The following is an 18,210-nucleotide window of genomic DNA, read 5'->3' on the forward strand; positions in this document are numbered from 1 at the left end:
TTTTTAAACTTGAAACAAAAGTTTTTTTCTAGATGTTATTATCCACTTCAAAATAACATAAACAAAACACATTATTGTTTGCAAGTTAATACAATTTTGTAATTGGTTTCTTAAATTTTAAGGTTTCTACCACCATTGCTACAAAAGTTGTTTTGTTTACTTTTAAAAAGGGGACGTTGTACAAGGAGGCATGGTTAAAGCTAGTATATAAAGAATTCAATGATGTTGAAAAATAAAGGTAACGAGGCGTTTTAAACTTTTTCAGCAAGAATATATATTGCTATAGCGTACTCTTGGGCACAAACACACATAAGATTCAATACAACATTATGCCAAAGTCATTTTTGTATGGGTTTTAATATTGGCTAAAGGCTTGTCGAAGTATTATTGGCGTCGTCTGCTTAAAAAAAGTGGTTCTGTTTTACTTATTACTGTCAATTGTTGATTGTCATTCCTGAATAACTGTACACTAGCCTCAATGACAGAAATTCAAAAAATTTACAATATATGTTTATTTGAAGGATAACAGAATATCCGTTTGTGCATTATTCATCACTGTTTACAGAATAATGAGTAATTCAATAAGTGACCACTGGATAGGCGGTTGTTAGATATTCTAAAACCAAAACATTACAATTTTCAAAAGATTCTAAACATAATAATATTCAGCTGCTTATTATGAACTCGTTCAGATTTTTTCACGTTTAATTTCCACAAAACATACCAATCCTATTTCTATGATTTTTATTCGATGATTGCTTTTTAATTTCCAAATTAAAATTTGTCAAAGGCCGTTAACATCTTATTTCAATTATTTAAATATAAAATATAAAAAATAAAAATTACACATGAGCTAAAGCTTTGACCAAATTTGTTTACATATTTATATACATATTGATTCTTGAACTAAGTCGTAGCTTAGCATAGCTTATATTTATGTTTTGAAAATATTTCAACAATCTAAACGAACAATAATTAATTAAGTTCAATACAAAACAATTCTAATAATATATTACAATACGATAGAGTTCAAATATAGCAAAACTTATTTTTCAATGAAAACACCTTTTATAACACAATGGTAAAAATAAAAGTCAAAACAAATTAATCAACGAATGCTTTGAATACAAGAGTCAACTACCACAAAAATCATTATTAATCATGTGCCATCTTATCATTATTAATCATGTGCCATGTAATCATTATTAATCACACTGCATCTTTATGAAATAGTGATTTTTATTGAATAGGGATACGTTTATTTATTTGTATCACACAAAACCAAGCTAAACTAAGAAAAGAATATCGAAACAGAAAGGGGGGTTTACATCACACCTGTGGATGTCGTTGGAAATGGTTCTACTCTGTTATTGAGGCGCCGTGATCCTTCAATGATGTTGCCCCAATCATTGGCATTGTGATGTAAAGCTCTGTTTCGCCATTTTGTTAGGGTATTTCTCAAAAATTTTAGTTTGGTCTTATTTGTATCAACCACTTGTTGAATGCTGCAATATTGGTCTTTGTATTTTTCCATGACTGTTCTATTTCTGTCGAGGTCTGCTCGAGTTTTGTCCGACTCGATATTGAATCTTTGTGCAAGTTCATCTGAACTTTCAGGTGACGTCAAAATATCTAATTTTTTGGATTTTCTTTTCGAATCGCGGATTTTTTCGCTCTCAAAGATAGTCGTACTTGCTGATATATGAATGAGCGTGGAGAACCTATGGTACAACATGCCAATAAACTGTATAAAAAGAAGAAGACCAAAAACCACGGAGAACAAAACTGCGATTGGTGTTATAAAGACCCGTCTATCAAGACACGTTAATTGAAATTTAAGTGCTTCAGCAAATTCATCTATTTGAGTAAGGCTAAACATAGCCGTAACTAAAGCAGCATTTAGAAGGTAAACAAACATGGAAACTCGGTTGCGAAAACAAATTAGATCTTCTTGTATTTTTTCTTCCTTATTTTTATCTTTTTGTAGTGGTTTAAGATGATTTTTAATTAGTTCTTTCCAAATTTTTTTCTCTTCTCTGTGTATAGATTTCCTAGATTTCCAAGTGTGATCAATAGTCAACTGGTTTCCACGTTCCATTGTTTCTATCTGATTCCTTTCATCGTGATAATTATTGACTTCATCTGTGCAATTATCTGACCAAATAAAAATAACGTATTAGAAAAAGCATTACATACAGTCTTTGGTTTGAATTTTATTTTCTATAACGAAATTTAAATAACAAAGGTGATGAAATGGTGACTTTCGCTGTTAAAATACACAACACAACACACTTGAAATTCGCAAAAGCCAGAATTGCAAATATAGTGCCGCTTTCGTCGACCTACCATGTCATATGAGTAACCATTGGATGCAGATTTGGATGTGAAAAACACTTTCTTACAATAGTTTTGAAGCAATTTATTTGTAAATAGTCTGATATTACAAAAAAGGTACAAGTATTGAATATCTTTCGAAAAAATGTTTACGATCAAAATACATATAGCAGGGGATGGTATATGTAAAAAACATATACTAAAGAGTAACCAAGAGAACCAAGGTTATAGCAGTAATCAAAACAATGTAATCCAGGTACAAAGAGCAAACAACATTAAAAAAAAACACTAATATAAAAAAATGCATTCTTACCTGTATGATATGCCGTTTGTCCAACACGCTGTACTTGGTTCATCATATTGTTGTAGAGAAAATCTTCCTTACTGTACGTATTTGTGGGACAAAATATGCAACTGCATGTATGGAAATTAAATGAAAAAGATGTTCTTAGAGACAAGAGAATTAAAAACCTTTTGTAGCCTAGTTTGACTGTGCTGAAGGTGTTAGTGTGTTTTCCACGGTAAAACTTTTTTTAAGATCATAGGTAATAAAGGAATATTATTATTTGTGTATTTTAATTATGTATTTGATGTTGACTTGAACATTTGGGCATGCCGATTCACCTCAAACTTCTTTTTCATTTGAACCTGTTTGTTTAAAATTGTGTAGTGATATCGCACTGTAAAGAGGGTTACATCAACTGTCAACTGAAATGCATTGATTTACACACTAATTTAAACATACCCTAGAAAGTTCCCTATCGTGCAGAAATATCCAGTTTCTTCCTTTTTAGGTTTAAACCGCTTAATGTCTGAATCTAATGGTTGTTGTTTTGTCTCCCTTGTTCCCCAGGAAACAACATGAAGATTACCAATGGAGTATAGAAACATTAACATAGACATGGCTGGGATAGCAAGGAAGTACAAAAGTCCAGGCGTCATGCATAGGATTTCCTTTAATTGAATGTAAAATAATATGAAAACAATATTGATATATAGGAATTCCTGGCCACTGTGTGTGTTTAGTTTTCAATTTTTTGTTTACTTTGATGTTGCTGGTGTATAAAGAGTCAACTATTTCAAGGTTCTTGTGTATAATGATATATTGGAGCCAAATGCAGCATGCCCTGTGGGGTGAGAGTTTCCTCGTCGTTCATTGAAGACCCATAGGTGGTCTTGAGCTAGCATGTCATCGCGGTAGGGTTGTTGTCTCTTTAAACCATATCCATTCTCGTAATGTAAGGTAATACCAATTGTATTTTTCCAACTATTTGATGAAAAAAAACAGTATTTACTGCAGGTTTCATAATGCAGGCGTGTTTTTACGATAACAAAAATAGAAGAAGTTTTCTTTCAATGTCTTTTCTTAATTTGGGTATATCAAAATTAAAAACAAATAAACAATAACAAAAATACATTATTTTGAGGAAAAAAAGCGTTTTTTTATGGATTTTTGAACTGCCATTAATTCATAAGCCGGTTATCTGTTAATTTTGTACTGTTCCTACCTTAGGATGTAGTAAAGCTGTAATTACAAAAACACCAGAAACGAAGATGAGGAGCATTGTTGTCATGGAACAAAGGCCTTCTACCACGGCATTCCGGATTATTCCAATTATTACAACCATCATCACGATGACGTAAACCGAAGACAACACGGCAGCATACTGAAGCTAAATTATATAGAGCGCTTACTAATGCGTAACGAAAGTTGTTAATTGTATCAATAAGGCATAGCTTATATGGGAATTTGTGAATACGAAAATAAATTCTAGATTCCTTAACACTGAAAATTACGCAAATTATTGATACAAAACAGTAATTGTTTTTTTTTAAAGAACTATGACATAATGAATAAAAAGTACAAATGTACAAAAGGATAACTACGACATGGGGAGCAAACCGATTCTCATGGTAAGGATGTAGACATCATACATGTAACGATACTCAAGTTGATGAAGACGCCCATAAAACATCAATTGTGATGACTTGAATTTTGTAGCAATATAACTTTTTTTTCCAGTAGCCCAATGCAACTATTCTTACAACGAATAAAACGTATGCATAGTTCAGGCAGTATGAATTATGATACGAACACTCCATACACAGGTGCTAAAAGAATGCTGCCACAGATATAGGAAAAACTGATGATTTTGAATATCAAATCATCATTTTTGTCGTATAGTTTCAGCAAAGAGTTTTGATTTCCACCGATCCCGGATCCTTGTATTGTTTAAAAACAACACGTAACCTATATTCCGGAAACTGAGATCAAATGATATTCGTCGGTGTTCTCACTTCTTTTGTTTATTATAACCTTTGATAACAGTTTCGAATTCATTTAAGTAAATAAATTGACTCGCTAGTAGCGGAGCACTGATTGTTCCTATTTTAATGCCGATAGCCTGTTGAAAATCACCATCCCCACTCTGGAAAATATATTTTGCAACATTTTCGGTTATATTTAGAGTATGCGTTGGAATCTTTTTGTTTAAAGTATGGAAAATACTTACCACGTACTGCATATTTATTGCTGGAAATTATTTCAGCGCAAGAACAATATAAAGTGCTTTTGAACGGAATTTTAACTGAGATTTGGAATTGTATTTTCGATAACAGAGGCATTTGCGTTAGTAACATTTCCTTTGTAACGTTAATTTATCAATATAACTTGTAAATATATACAATTACAAAAATTACATCTTTCAAGAACAAAATAGAAAATAAACTAGCAAACGTCTGCATGATTTTGCCTTCGCAAATATTTAATTTTTCTACGTAATAATAAAAAAATATAAAAAATCATTGTTCTTTATGCTATTCAATTGATGATCAAGCACGAGGGGGTTCCGAATGAGCTATCGAATTTTCTTCTTTTTTTTTCAGGAATTTTCATTAATGCAATTTCAGGAGTAGGAAAAAGATACATTGAGAGTATCGGAAAAGGCTTGGGAATACATTTTGCAGATATATGAAGCTTCGTTTGTATGGATTATTGTTAAAGTTTGAAATCTAATACATGGACGAAAGATCATCGTCTTTTGTCGAAAGATTGAAGTAGGATAAAACGGATACACGGTTTTCAACTGTGTCTTCTTTGGAGGGTAAAGTGACAAAATAGGTCTTTTTAGTGCTAGTAATTTCTACACCTACCTCCAATAATAAACACTGATTGTAATAATGCTTGCATATTATTACATATTCAATGAGTTACAGATGCACTAACCTGTCTTTTGGTCGAAGTATACAAACTCATTAGAAGAAATATATCCACTGGAACTATGTTAAGAAAAAATGCCAACCATGCAGGGATGTTTGCAAACCCAACTATGATGGCACCGAGCAACAGCATGAATATTGTTCCAGGGGTAACAAGAGTGGACACAAACAGTAGAACCTGATATGCTATATAAGGAAAAGAAATATTCTCGTTGATTTTTGTAACCCTTCTCCAATCAATGATGAGATCGAATATATTTGCCATTGTTGACGGTGTCCATCTTCGCCTCTGATTGAAGAATTCATAAAACCCTTCTGGAGCGAAGTATAGGCATCTGATTCTGCACAGTATTCCACTTTCCATCCCTGCTTCAGTAAAAGCGTACATAGCCATCTATCTTCGCCTAAGAAAAACAAAAACAACATTATTCAACCCTAAATATGTTCACATTATACTCATTTTGATACTCAGTTTATTGAAACAGCAGCAAAAGGTGAAAAATAGAAAGGTAACAGTGAACAACTCTATAGAAGCACACAATGATGCAAATATTTCATATTTTCCATTGTTTTTTAGTCTACCAAAACCTAGCACTACACAATACGCAGCCAATCACATGTTCGGTTGCTTTTTGTAGCCAATGACTAACGGCGTACTCAAAATTTTGATACCACACCATTGGACCTATACGTTTGAATTTATATACCATAAATGTTTTTTTATGAATATAACCTCAACATTATTATATTAATTAATCACGCTCACATTTTATCTTAGAATGGGATAATCATATATGGGAAAATGCAAACTTTTTTAGACAGCCCTGGCTTTTTAAAGATACACTTTCTCGTTAAAATTACAATAAAACTGCAATGACAATACAAGCAAACCTTTGGTTCGATATGCAAAGAACAAACAGAAATTAAAAACAAAAATTTGTGTACAGATATTTGTACCAATCATTTCTGTCAGTTAAACTTATATATTGTCGTACAAGAAAAGCTAAAGAAGCTCGTTCATCAACCGTTTTTAATGATTCTTTTATTAAGTTTTATACTAAAATAAAATTACACGGAATAATTTTTATATATCTTCGGTCTATTTGAAATAACCTAAATGCCCGTGGTGCACACTTGAAAAGAATTTGCTGTGCAGATTATATCGTGTGAATACTCAATTAATTAGACCGAAACAATAAAACAGTCATTCTTTAAATGTATATGATGTATTCTTGAACTCGAACCACCAAATTTAACGTACAGTAAACGATACAACTGATAGTTATTCTTCTGCTTTGCAAAAGGCCGCTTTACCCTATACAAAGATGATACATGGGGGCAGGAAATTGAAATAGAATGCCAAATATATGTGATTTTGAATATCAGATGTATGTAAACTTATCTTTTTGTGGCAATAAATCAAGAACACCAGCCTTCAAAGCATGCATTTCACAGTTGATCCGTTAGTGTTTAGGATGTGTTTTATTTTTTGACGTTACAATAGACCTAGAATATTGTACAATTAGTTTCTATGACGGGCTTTTAAATACTTGTAATTATCAATTAATTTTACGATCATTTTAATAGTTTATTTAACCGATATGAGGTGTCTGTCTTAAGGATGAAACAATATTTCTTTAATCATGTCAGTTGCATTTCAAATTTTACTGGAATTACAATCCCCGAACATTAAGCTAAAGGGATTTTACTGTCCTGCAATGTGACGAGTAAAGCTATCAGAGATGAGCATTCTCTATTGCTCCGAAGCACACGCCGTTCCCCTTTTTTGTTTGTGTAATTACTGCATGTGTTTGATTTTTGTGTTTTTTTTTATATTGCTATCTTCATGTTTTGATTTATTTAATCATAATTAAAATGGGAGTAAGCATTTTTTTTCAGGGGGGGGGGGTAGTCAAATTGATAAAACCTGTTTAAACTAAATACTTATATACGACAAAGATTTAAGCTTACCAGAGCCGATCGGATGAATTCTGCCACATGCCGCTCCAACAATGTTTGACTTCTTCATTCGTCTCATTAGACTGAGCACAGCTTCAGGTTGAAAGTCAACGTCTCCACCTAATGCCAGTAGGTATGTGTTTTCCGCTGCATCTTGAACACTTGCTTGCCCAATTTGTTTAATCAGCTTCCATTTTAGAATGTAATACATGTACATCACCTTGAATTGTAATAATAATTTCTTACTAAATTTTAAGAAATTGCGTGGAATGCATATTTCTTTTCTTTTCTTTCCAGTGATTCCCCATAAAAATCAATAATGGGATTCAAAACATAAATTTTGCATTGAAAAAAAAAACGAATTAATGATCTTTTTCATGAATTATAACATAAAATTACTAAATAATGCATTCAAAACTATGACTTGATTTGATGTTAGCGATATAATCATGTCAATCTCCTTAAGAAGGGGGTTTAGAGAGTTGTCAAACCTGGTTTAGACCGCCTATTTATAGTCAAGATCGTTACGGTGATTTTTACATTGATACGGCCATTTGTTCTACGGACTTTTCTTGTGACTATTCCTTTTGACTGTTGTCTAGATTTATTCAGTTAAGTAATTCTGTATTTACCCTGCATTGTAATAAAGATATCACAATTATGTTTTGATCCGACATGCATATGTAACTTTCCTATATGAAGTGACTAGTTTACTGATTAAACAGGCATACAAAAAGTATGGATACATCATTTCACAAGGGACAAACGTTTACCTGAATCGCTTTTTATGACGTATTTTATCTTTGTCCTTCATGTGAAGAGTAAGGATATTTCCTCCTGGAAACTCCCAAGTAATCCGTGCTCCATATGGGGTTCTCACTTTCTCTTTTTCGTTTACAATCATTTGTTTGTTGTGAACAAGACTAGATTAAAATACAATAACCATCTGATAATTAATTGGTATCAGTCATTTTTGGTGTCCTATGTTTTAATTTTTTTAATTAAAATATGAGAAGGCGATTTAAAATGTTGAAGTAAACATTTTATAATGACGTACAACAGGCTGTGTAATTGTAGCATTAAATCAAAGTGTTTTCACACTTGCGATGCATTCAAAAATGTTTGAGAGGTGTTAAACATAAATGCACATAAGACAGGGTAATCGAGGAAACCAATATTTTAGCGAAAATCAATAGAACACAACAGGCAAAAAACAGACAGGAAAAAGAGACTTACACAACAAAGAACATAAAAAAACACCCCCCCCCCAAAAAAAAAGAAAAAAAAAAACGCAGAAAGAAACATTATTGAGCAACTCGGACTCTATTTTTATCTTGGAGCATGAACCAGGTGCACCGGTAGGGTAAGCGTACTATGTTTTTTTTCTAGAACCACGAGGTAGAAGAAAGAGTAAAGGAAAACTATGACATGTTGAACAAATAGGTTTTCATGGTGCAGATTGATACACTGTAACATTTCATGATGACGATCATACAACATAGGTAGTGATGACCAGTCTTGTAGCAAAATTATCCTGTTCTATACGCTTTATTGTTAAATTATGGTGCGGTACAAAAAGTCTGCATAGTTACAGCAAGCTCAGAAAAACGAATGAATTGCGTTATGAAATCGCCATGCGCAGGTCCTGAAGGGACATTTTCACAGATTAAGGGAGAGTTGACAATACGGAATGTCAAGCATCGCCTTTGTTGTATAGTTTGATCATTTGTTTTCTTTTCCCTCGATGTCTTAGTCAAGATATGAGGCTGACTTCACAGTGAACGCAATATTCTTTATCTCAAGTTCTTTGTGGTAGATGCGATGTATAAAATCCTCAAAACTAGGATTGTCTAACGATAATATGTTATCTATATATCGGAAACCGAGATCAAAGGATCTGGCTAAACAATGCAGTCAGCCTTATAAGAATGAAGGGAAACTTCAGCAAGAAGCGGAGCACAATATGCTCCTATTGGAACGCGAACCGTTTGTTGAAAATGCGCTCACCGCACTCAACAAATATGTTGTAGATAAAAAATTCCAGTAATTTGAGAACATCTTCCTCGGTGTATTTGGAAGATGAATATGAATCGATTTTTTCTATAATTTATGAGGAATCTATACCAAGTGCTACGTACACCTCCCGAAACGTGTAACGTTCCCAATCCCACGCACACAAAGCGCACGATACATGAAAGCCACACGAAACACGTTGCACGAAGCATGATACACGAATAATCGTGTCTGCCGGAAGTATTTATCTAAGTTATTGGTAAACTTGCAAAAAGAGACTAATAACAGATTATGGTATACAGGGTACGTCTATTCGCCGTATTTTGTTGATTGCTAACATCTTACACGTGATTTTACATTAATATGTATTATGCTTAATAAACACCTTCGATATATACAATTTTTAAATGTCTGTATAAGTTTGAGATAAAATCACGTTCATTTTCGTAATACATCGTACATTTTGAAAACATTGTCATTGGTCTGGCGGTATTGAAATGTTGAAATTTCATACAATTGAAATAAAATTCTAAAACAAATTAGTTGATAAAGTTTTTTACCATACACTCATATTGCTTTGAACATGAAATAAATAAAACTATTTTTACGTAAAAAGTGTCCATATTTGTAGAATTTGGATCATTGTGAACATATTTTCCTAGTTCCAGGAGAATTGAAATATCTCAATTTCAGAAAGTATTGAACAAATACTCTATTAAGACGTAATTAAGCTATTTTAGCTAATGCGAAACCATCTTATTTGTCTAAAAGAGATAATATTGTTAATATGAAAAATGTTCATTTTATAATATATGGCGCATTGCGAAAACATTCTCACTGGTCTGGGAGTAAGAAAATATTAACACTTTATAAAATTGGTGTAAAAGATACTCAAGTTTTTGATGATTTATGCCATACCGTGTAATTACTTTGAATATGGAAAGAAAATAATTTTTACATGACAAAAATCCGTTTTTGTTGTGAATGGATCATTTGGAACACATTTTCCTTGTTCAAGGAGAATAAAAATACCAAAATGTCATATATTGGTGAAAAGAATTCTATTTTGAAATAAATCAACCATTTAAACCAATGTGATACCATCTTATTTGTCTAACAAAAAGATATGAAACAGGTTCATTTTCATTATACATGGCACATTATGCAAACAGTTTCACTGGTCTGGGAGTACAAAAATATTGAAAGTTTATAAAATTGCGGTAAATTATATTCAATTTGTAGATAAAACAAGTATTTGTTGACTTATGCGATACCATCTAATTGCTCTGAATATGAAAAGAAATTAATTTTCATGTAAATAATGTCCATATTTGCTGTATATGGATCATTGGGAACAAATTTTCTTTGGTCAGGGAGAGTACAAATACCAAAATTCATAAAGTATTGGTAAATGTACTTTATTTTGAATAATTTTTTTAACTAATGCAATACCATCCTATTTGTATAATATTTAAACATTGCATTGTTGATATGAAAAAGGTCCATTTGTATTATACATAATATACTGTAAAAACATTTTCACTGAACTTGGAATGCAAACATATTGAAATTTCATAAAATTAAGGTAAAATATACTCAATGTTTATTCTCAAACGACAAACAAACAAAAAATTACAGTTAGAAAGGCCCTTATGTTGGCATTATTTCATTATATGTACATATAATGTACAATTGTTTGAAACCAAATATTTCCTACATGTATTGATTCCCGATTTTATTGTCAATGTAAAGGGAACACTGATTTCCGTAAAATTGATCTACCACAAGAGCTTTATTTATCATCCAATCAGAATACAGAACCGTTGCACGAAGAACGTTGCACGTTATACGAAGAACAAAGCACGAAACGCGCACAGGAAAGACACACGCACACGAATTACACGCTGCACTTTACATGATCCCACAAGTTATGCAAACGAAGCACACGAAGCACGCTAAAATGGAAATGTTACACGTTTTAGGAGGTGCAAGAACAATGTATTATGATTCACGACTTTAACTGAGTACGAGAAATAGACGTATAAAGAGTTGAAAAAATTATATGTTTTAATGATATTGTATTCAAATAATAATCTTGAAAATAGGGTTTCTAATGGATTTTAGGAATCCAGTACATAGACGGAAGATCACAATCATCGTTTGTAATAAAAGGGCTTAAACGGAGTTTTGGTTTTCCACCATCACTGAGTACGAGAAATAGAAGTATAAAGAGTTGAAAAATTATATGTTTTAATGCTATTGTATTCAAATAATAATCTTGAATATAGGGTTTGTAATGGATTTTAGGAATCCAGTACATAGACGGTAGATCACACTCATCGTTTGTAATAAAAGGGCTTGAACGGATTTTTGGTTTTCCACCATCTCTTTTTTGCAAAGTGTGGTAGTAGTATATATTTTATTACTGCTATGATGGGTAAATATCTACATATTACTTACACTGTCTTGATGATACGAACATTGCATATACATGCTTTTAATGAATTAGTACCTGCCGGCCTTTTTGACAGCATGAATGAAGGTATTGACGTAGGCATTCACTGCTGGATATTTTTCACCGGGTCTTATTGGTTCAAACGCGTCGTCGAAGAAAACATGTGCTAAAAAATACATTACAAGTAAACAATACATGCTGACTTGTACAAATCTAAATCTAAATATTAATATATCATCGTGGCCATTCTTTTAAATCTTTTGATAATGTTTTAGACGAAATACATTTTCGAGAAATTCTAAATTTAAATTTAAATATAATTTCTGAATTTCTGTCAATTTCATAACGTTTGCATCACTTTTTACAGAGACTATAAAAACAATTTTCCCCAATCAATTCTATGGCAGGAAATGTTAAATAGAAATTATGTAGTTCACGTACAATGAAATAATTGAAACAATATTTCTTTTCAACTGGCAATTGTTATATTTTCAAGTATTATAGGTTCAACATATTTCAATTTAGCTAAAGCATTGAGGTCATGAAAATATAAAAGCCGTTTAAACATATATTTCCATGTATATTTTTTTTTAAATATTTACAGTCTCTTATGTTCTTTTTTTATTATCACCTCTATCACGTTTAGAAAAACAGATTTGGCCATTCTACAGCATAATTATTTAAAAAAAAAAGTTAAATGTTACAAAGTTTGTGTTACTGAAATTGTCTTCACTTTGATAACAAACTGATTTACAAAAGTCAAATCTTTATTTTTATTATTTCTGTGATTCCGAAATGCTTGTTTGTAGATATCTGTTACTTTAGTTTTTGTGAAGGTCACACTTACAGTTTCGACTTTTGCCGTAACAACAGTAGTAAATGGGTCGAGATCCAAAACGGCTATATAAATAATTATCCTTATTTAGGTAGCGCTTTATCACAGTTTGTAAGGAAAGGAGCTAAAATAATTAATGGGATATATGACGCAGAATGTAGTTCAAAATTTATATCAGTTTTACTTTAATAGAGACACTAAGCGCTGTAGTTCATTTAATAAATCTGCTTGATTTTTTGTGTTTAATTACAAAGTTATACAACACGCATTTATAAACCAGATGTATATTACCATGCGCATAATTTTAATAAAAGCATTTTTTTTAAAATTACCTTCAAAATTAAATGTTTCAATATCTTGTTTTTCATCCTCAGATTTGGCATATTCAGCTTTCAGTGTGTTTTTGTACTGCTGCATATCTAATCTTAAATTTACAGAGATGTAATTTAACCAACCAATGAAATATACACAATCGTTGTTTCGTCATCTTAAATGAAATGATATATTTTGATCTCGATCTTCATCATATGTTTTTGGTTTTGAATCAAAACATAAATGGGATAAATATCGGACTGAAGTTTACATATTTCAAGTTCATCTTTTTTAGAATTCATGAAAATCCTGCAATATACAGTGCTATTCTTTGATAAATCAAAGATGATTCAGATAACGTCAGCAAAAGTCAATATCTAAGACGTTCCTTATTGAAATGCTTTTATTCTTAATTTTAATAATGCATTAAAAAAAGCCCTGAAACTTTGTACCCAGTATCTTTGTATGATAGCTTGCACTGGTGCACTGGACTTGATATTTTGGGTTGAGAATATGTTCCAATAAAAATCTGTTTATACAAAAATATTATTCAAAACTTTGATGCTTAAACTTGTGTTGTTTGCAAATGTTGTAGTAACATGCTAATTAAGGAAGGACACATGCAAAAGTATTTCAGGACATAATAATTGCAATCTTAATATCATGAATAAAATATCATTGACAACTAATATCCTTGATTTTGACTTTGACGGAACCTTAGTGATCAATTACAATCATTCTTTCTTCTTACCTGAATAAAGATTTTAGAAGTTGTGTCATCTCATTAGCAGTTTCATGCCACATAGTAGCACACGCGTATATAGTCAACTGTTTCCTTTCACTCGTCTGATTTCTGTCATGATTGTTCGCTTCGGATGTCTATAACGCAATGTAGACTTGTAGTTATTACTTAAGGATATATTGAATTAAACACGTTATCTGTCACATGATTGCATGGGATTTCTTTGAAATAAAACGGATACTAAAACATATGAATTCAATTTCCATTTCATGAAAAATGCAAGAAAACGCTTTAAGAAGTTATATTATTTACCTCAGTATTTGACATGTCATAAGATCTATCAAAACGTCTTCTATTTTGTAGAAGGGACAGATCCAAGAAGACTCCACAGTAAAATGGGCTAACAAAAATCCTGAAACCATAGAAAGTGTCTTAATACATTTCTTAACGATTATTTTTGCTTATGAATTTTCCTTGATCATTATTCTCCACTTATTCGAAGAGTTACATCCTACTTTAAATTGAAACCCTTCTTTCCATTTACGTTTAAGTTAACAGTTAAGTTCTAGACATTTGATATATATTTAGATTCCTATTTATTTTTAAATCAGTTTATCATCAAGGCAAGGCTTTCGATCTCATTTCTATAGTTGCAGTGATTTTTTTTTTTTTGCTTATGTATGATTAAGTCTTTTGCCGTAATTCTATAAAAATGCTCACCTCGCTGTTTCGCCGTGTCTATACCCATTGGATCTCCAAACATGTCTCGTTATTAAGAAGACTGATACAAAGAAAGCAAAGAATGAAGCGAAAAAATTCCTGTTTTTTTCAACAATATAGCTACCATCTTTTATACACCAATCATGAAACATGAGGTCGCATGACTTAAACTTTAAGAGAGACGGATAGTACACGAGACCAAGTAGTGTTCCTGTTATAGAAAAAGGGAGGACTAACATTGGTAAACCAAATCCAAAACGTTGACAAAAAATAACACAAACACTTTTAGAAGCCTTGTAGCATAGGTAACTGCATAAAATGTTACAAACGGCCAGTAGAAAAGGTGTTAAATGATTGCAAAGTTCATTCCTTCCAAGAAATATGTTTTCATTAAAAGAAGAAATTAAAGACGTACCGTCGTTGAAAAGAGCAAACAGACCCTCAACATTATCGGAGGATCTGATCGAAAATGTAAAAATCACCCCTATGAAAGTAATCAATATCTTCCATAAACTCGCCAGACATGTGACTTTAGTTCGACCTTTTTGAAAATAAAATTCCACCGCTTTTGATTGAAACATAATTTTCCCAGTATTTAATTGATATCAAAACGGCACCAATAAGAAACACTAAAGCATTCAAACCATTCAGTGTTATTGCAACTAGAACCATACCAAGAAATTGAAGTAAAAATCCAACGGCCGGACAAATTATTGAAAACAATGAAGCTCCGTTACAAGACAATGAAATGGTCTCATCGTTATTCAGAGCCTTATCTATCAAGTCAAAAATAGGCGGTGAACCGAGAACTGCCATATAAGCTACAGAAGCAGATACAGGGTCCATTGTCGGTAAGACAACAAAGGTCAGCAATAAACGTCCAACTGTATGAAGGGTTTCAATAACAATCACCTACAAGAAAACAAATTAATGAAAAAGAAACACGGAGATTATACGATTGATAAATATCTTCCAATGCAAAGAAATGTTAAAAAATGTTTTACTCATTTAGTGGTGTTTAGTGGTGGAAGTTTGAAAAAAAAAAACGCATGGATAGATTTCTTATGGCTGAATGATGCCTTTAAATGTTAAGAGAGATAATTCATTGTTTTGCAATAAAAACAAAATCAGAACTTAAAAATAAAAAGTTGATTTACTTTCTGGAAAATGGAACACCTCTTTTGTTAACAATAACTTATAATAAGTTTTATCAGTTTGCTTCCCCGATATTCAACACGACGTATTGCTCATTTACATTTGTTGTTTTGTGGTTCTTTATTTGTATGTGGCTGTTTTCCATGTTTAGTCTTTGTACCTGGATTGCATTCTTTTGATTTCCGCTAGACTCTTGGTTCCCTTGATTACTCATTCATACCTCCTTGTTTTCCTTGTACAAATAACTTACCGATAGAAGGACTTTCCACTTCAATTTAGTGTTCGATTTGAATATCACTCGGAACAAAGTTGATAAAAACGTGAGAACGTAAGGCGCAATTATCACGAAAAAGGTTGCCCATACCCACGTTATATCTATTGACGAAGTTTCAATGTCACTAGGACATGTTGTCCATCCTGTAGAGTTGTCTGACAGCATAACGTTGACTGGTACACATGTTGAGCAGTTATTAACCAGTAACCCACCAAGGTGGTTGTTGGAATTATCAGATTCTTTTGGTGGTTGGATATGCCAAATCAATATATGGAATGACACTCTGGCCAACCAACCACTTCCAAGCACAATGATAAACAAGAATAGCGCAAAGAATATTTTTAAAACCTTTTCAGCTGGTGGCAAAATAGATTCTTTCAGTACCTCTTTTTCCATCTCTGTATCAACATCATTACCAGTTCTTCATTAAGAAAACAGTGTTTTGCTTAATGTAGTATTGCCAAATTTAATTAATAAACCCAGGCAATAAGTGTTCACGTAGTCCACGTGAATCGAACTTCATCGAAAATTAAAGCAAACTTTACAACAATTTACAATTGGAATACACATTATATAAAATTCATATGACGATTTCACATAGAAATAACATAAAGGCTCGATTCACGTAGATTTCACCACTTGATTGATTGCTTACCCATTGATTGGTTACTTTGTTTTATGACATGTTTTGTCGGATTTCATAAATATCATAAATGCAATTTACAAGGCCTATCGTACTGATGTTCAAGACATTTGATCTAATTGATGCTAACATGTTGTCTTTAGAACAAATAATAAAATTATCATTAGAGATAAAAACTTGCAACAATCCACAGTATGACATTTTTACATTTCATAACCAATGTTACCTTCCATTTGTGTCTTGATCGAAATATAATGACCTTCACTATCAATCTGATATACATATCTTTTAAATAACTATTTGTTTCCGAACACAGGTAATATCACTTTTCAAAAATGATTTCAAGAGTGGTTTAATGTTTGCTTGTTACATTTGATATAAAGTGTGTTCGTCTTGTTTTACTTCATTATGTTTTTATATTCGGAACAAAAATATTTCATTGATAGCTAGTTTTTTTAATTGCGTTTTGATAATAGCTTTGCGCCAGGGAAATGTCATTAAAAAGAAATCAAGGAAGCCAAGATAGAGCAGACACACTCAGCACAGAACGAAAAATAACCGAAATCAAACACACAAAGAAGCAAAAGAAAATAGCATCCATGGCTTCTTTTCTTCATAAACGCCCGTCGATCGAGATATCTAAGATATTTTGCAATAGGTTAAAGAGAATTTGACAATACGGAATGACAAGTCATCACAGTTGATGTCCAGTTTTGTTATGAATTTTCATTTTTCTCCGATCTCTAAGTGTAGGTCAAGATATGAGACTGACTTCATAGTATCTGTAGTGTAGTTTATCTCAAGATTTTTGGGGTAGAAGCAATATATTAGAAATAAAACTCCAAAAAATTCAACCTATTTCTTATTAAGTTTAAAGATGAAACAGAATCTTCGTAGAACACATGTAGAATGGACGGTATTACATTTGTGATAAGTCATTCAATTACCCAAATTATAAACATCATAAGTCTTATTTGTTAATAACAATTTGAATACCAATAAAAACAAACTTCACTCATCTTCAAAAATTAAATGCACCATTATGCAGTTTCTAATTGTCTCAATTGTATATGTCTACAAATCAAAATCATGGCCTACTTTGACTTAGAATATTGATTTTTGCAATATCATCACAAGTACTAAAGTAAGTATGATTGGAAGAAATTAAAATAATTGTCTCAGATTAGACTTACCCTGTATCCGACATGATGCTTTAATCGTTCAGTACTTTAAAAGCACTGTATTGAACACTTTAATGAGTTACTTCTATAACGACATCGCTAATATTTGTTTTAGCAATCGCAAGATAATAAATTTATGTGACGTTATATAATTTCCGTTGAATTGAATAGCTAAGATATGCAATGTATCTATCTTTTTGTATTGATTTGCATTGATTTAATGATAAACACCGCTTTTACTGCACAAAATGTATTCAGAATATTTTTAAATAACGATAGCACTAAGGAACATGCATGCATGCATTGTGTATTCAGTGGATATTTAATCATACAGTAATAATAAAGTACAGTACAAATAAAACCATATC

At 31.8% G+C, this 18,210-nt stretch overlaps 1 pseudogene across 1 annotated transcript; it reads right to left on the reverse strand.

Moving 5' to 3' along the window:
• Nucleotides 1–494: 494 nt before the first annotated feature.
• On the reverse strand, nt 495–18,015 carry LOC148600208 (chitin synthase chs-2-like; annotated as a pseudogene). The gene is made up of 15 exons (XR_015917800.1): nt 17,855–18,015; nt 15,995–16,439; nt 14,590–15,501; nt 14,182–14,281; nt 13,879–14,006; nt 13,148–13,239; nt 12,038–12,146; nt 8,286–8,435; nt 7,525–7,757; nt 6,142–6,238; nt 5,561–6,076; nt 3,843–4,007; nt 3,080–3,288; nt 2,648–2,748; nt 495–2,154 (listed from the first exon to the last, which is right to left on the reverse strand). The product of XR_015917800.1 is annotated as a chitin synthase chs-2-like (transcript).
• Between the last annotated feature and the right edge of the window lie 195 nt (nt 18,016–18,210).

This window comes from Perna viridis, chromosome 13 (genome assembly GCF_037379345.1).
Source record: "Perna viridis isolate PV_CMFRI_1.1 ecotype Kerala chromosome 13, ASM3737934v1, whole genome shotgun sequence".
NCBI classification, from domain to species: Eukaryota; Metazoa; Mollusca; class Bivalvia; order Mytilida; family Mytilidae; genus Perna; species Perna viridis.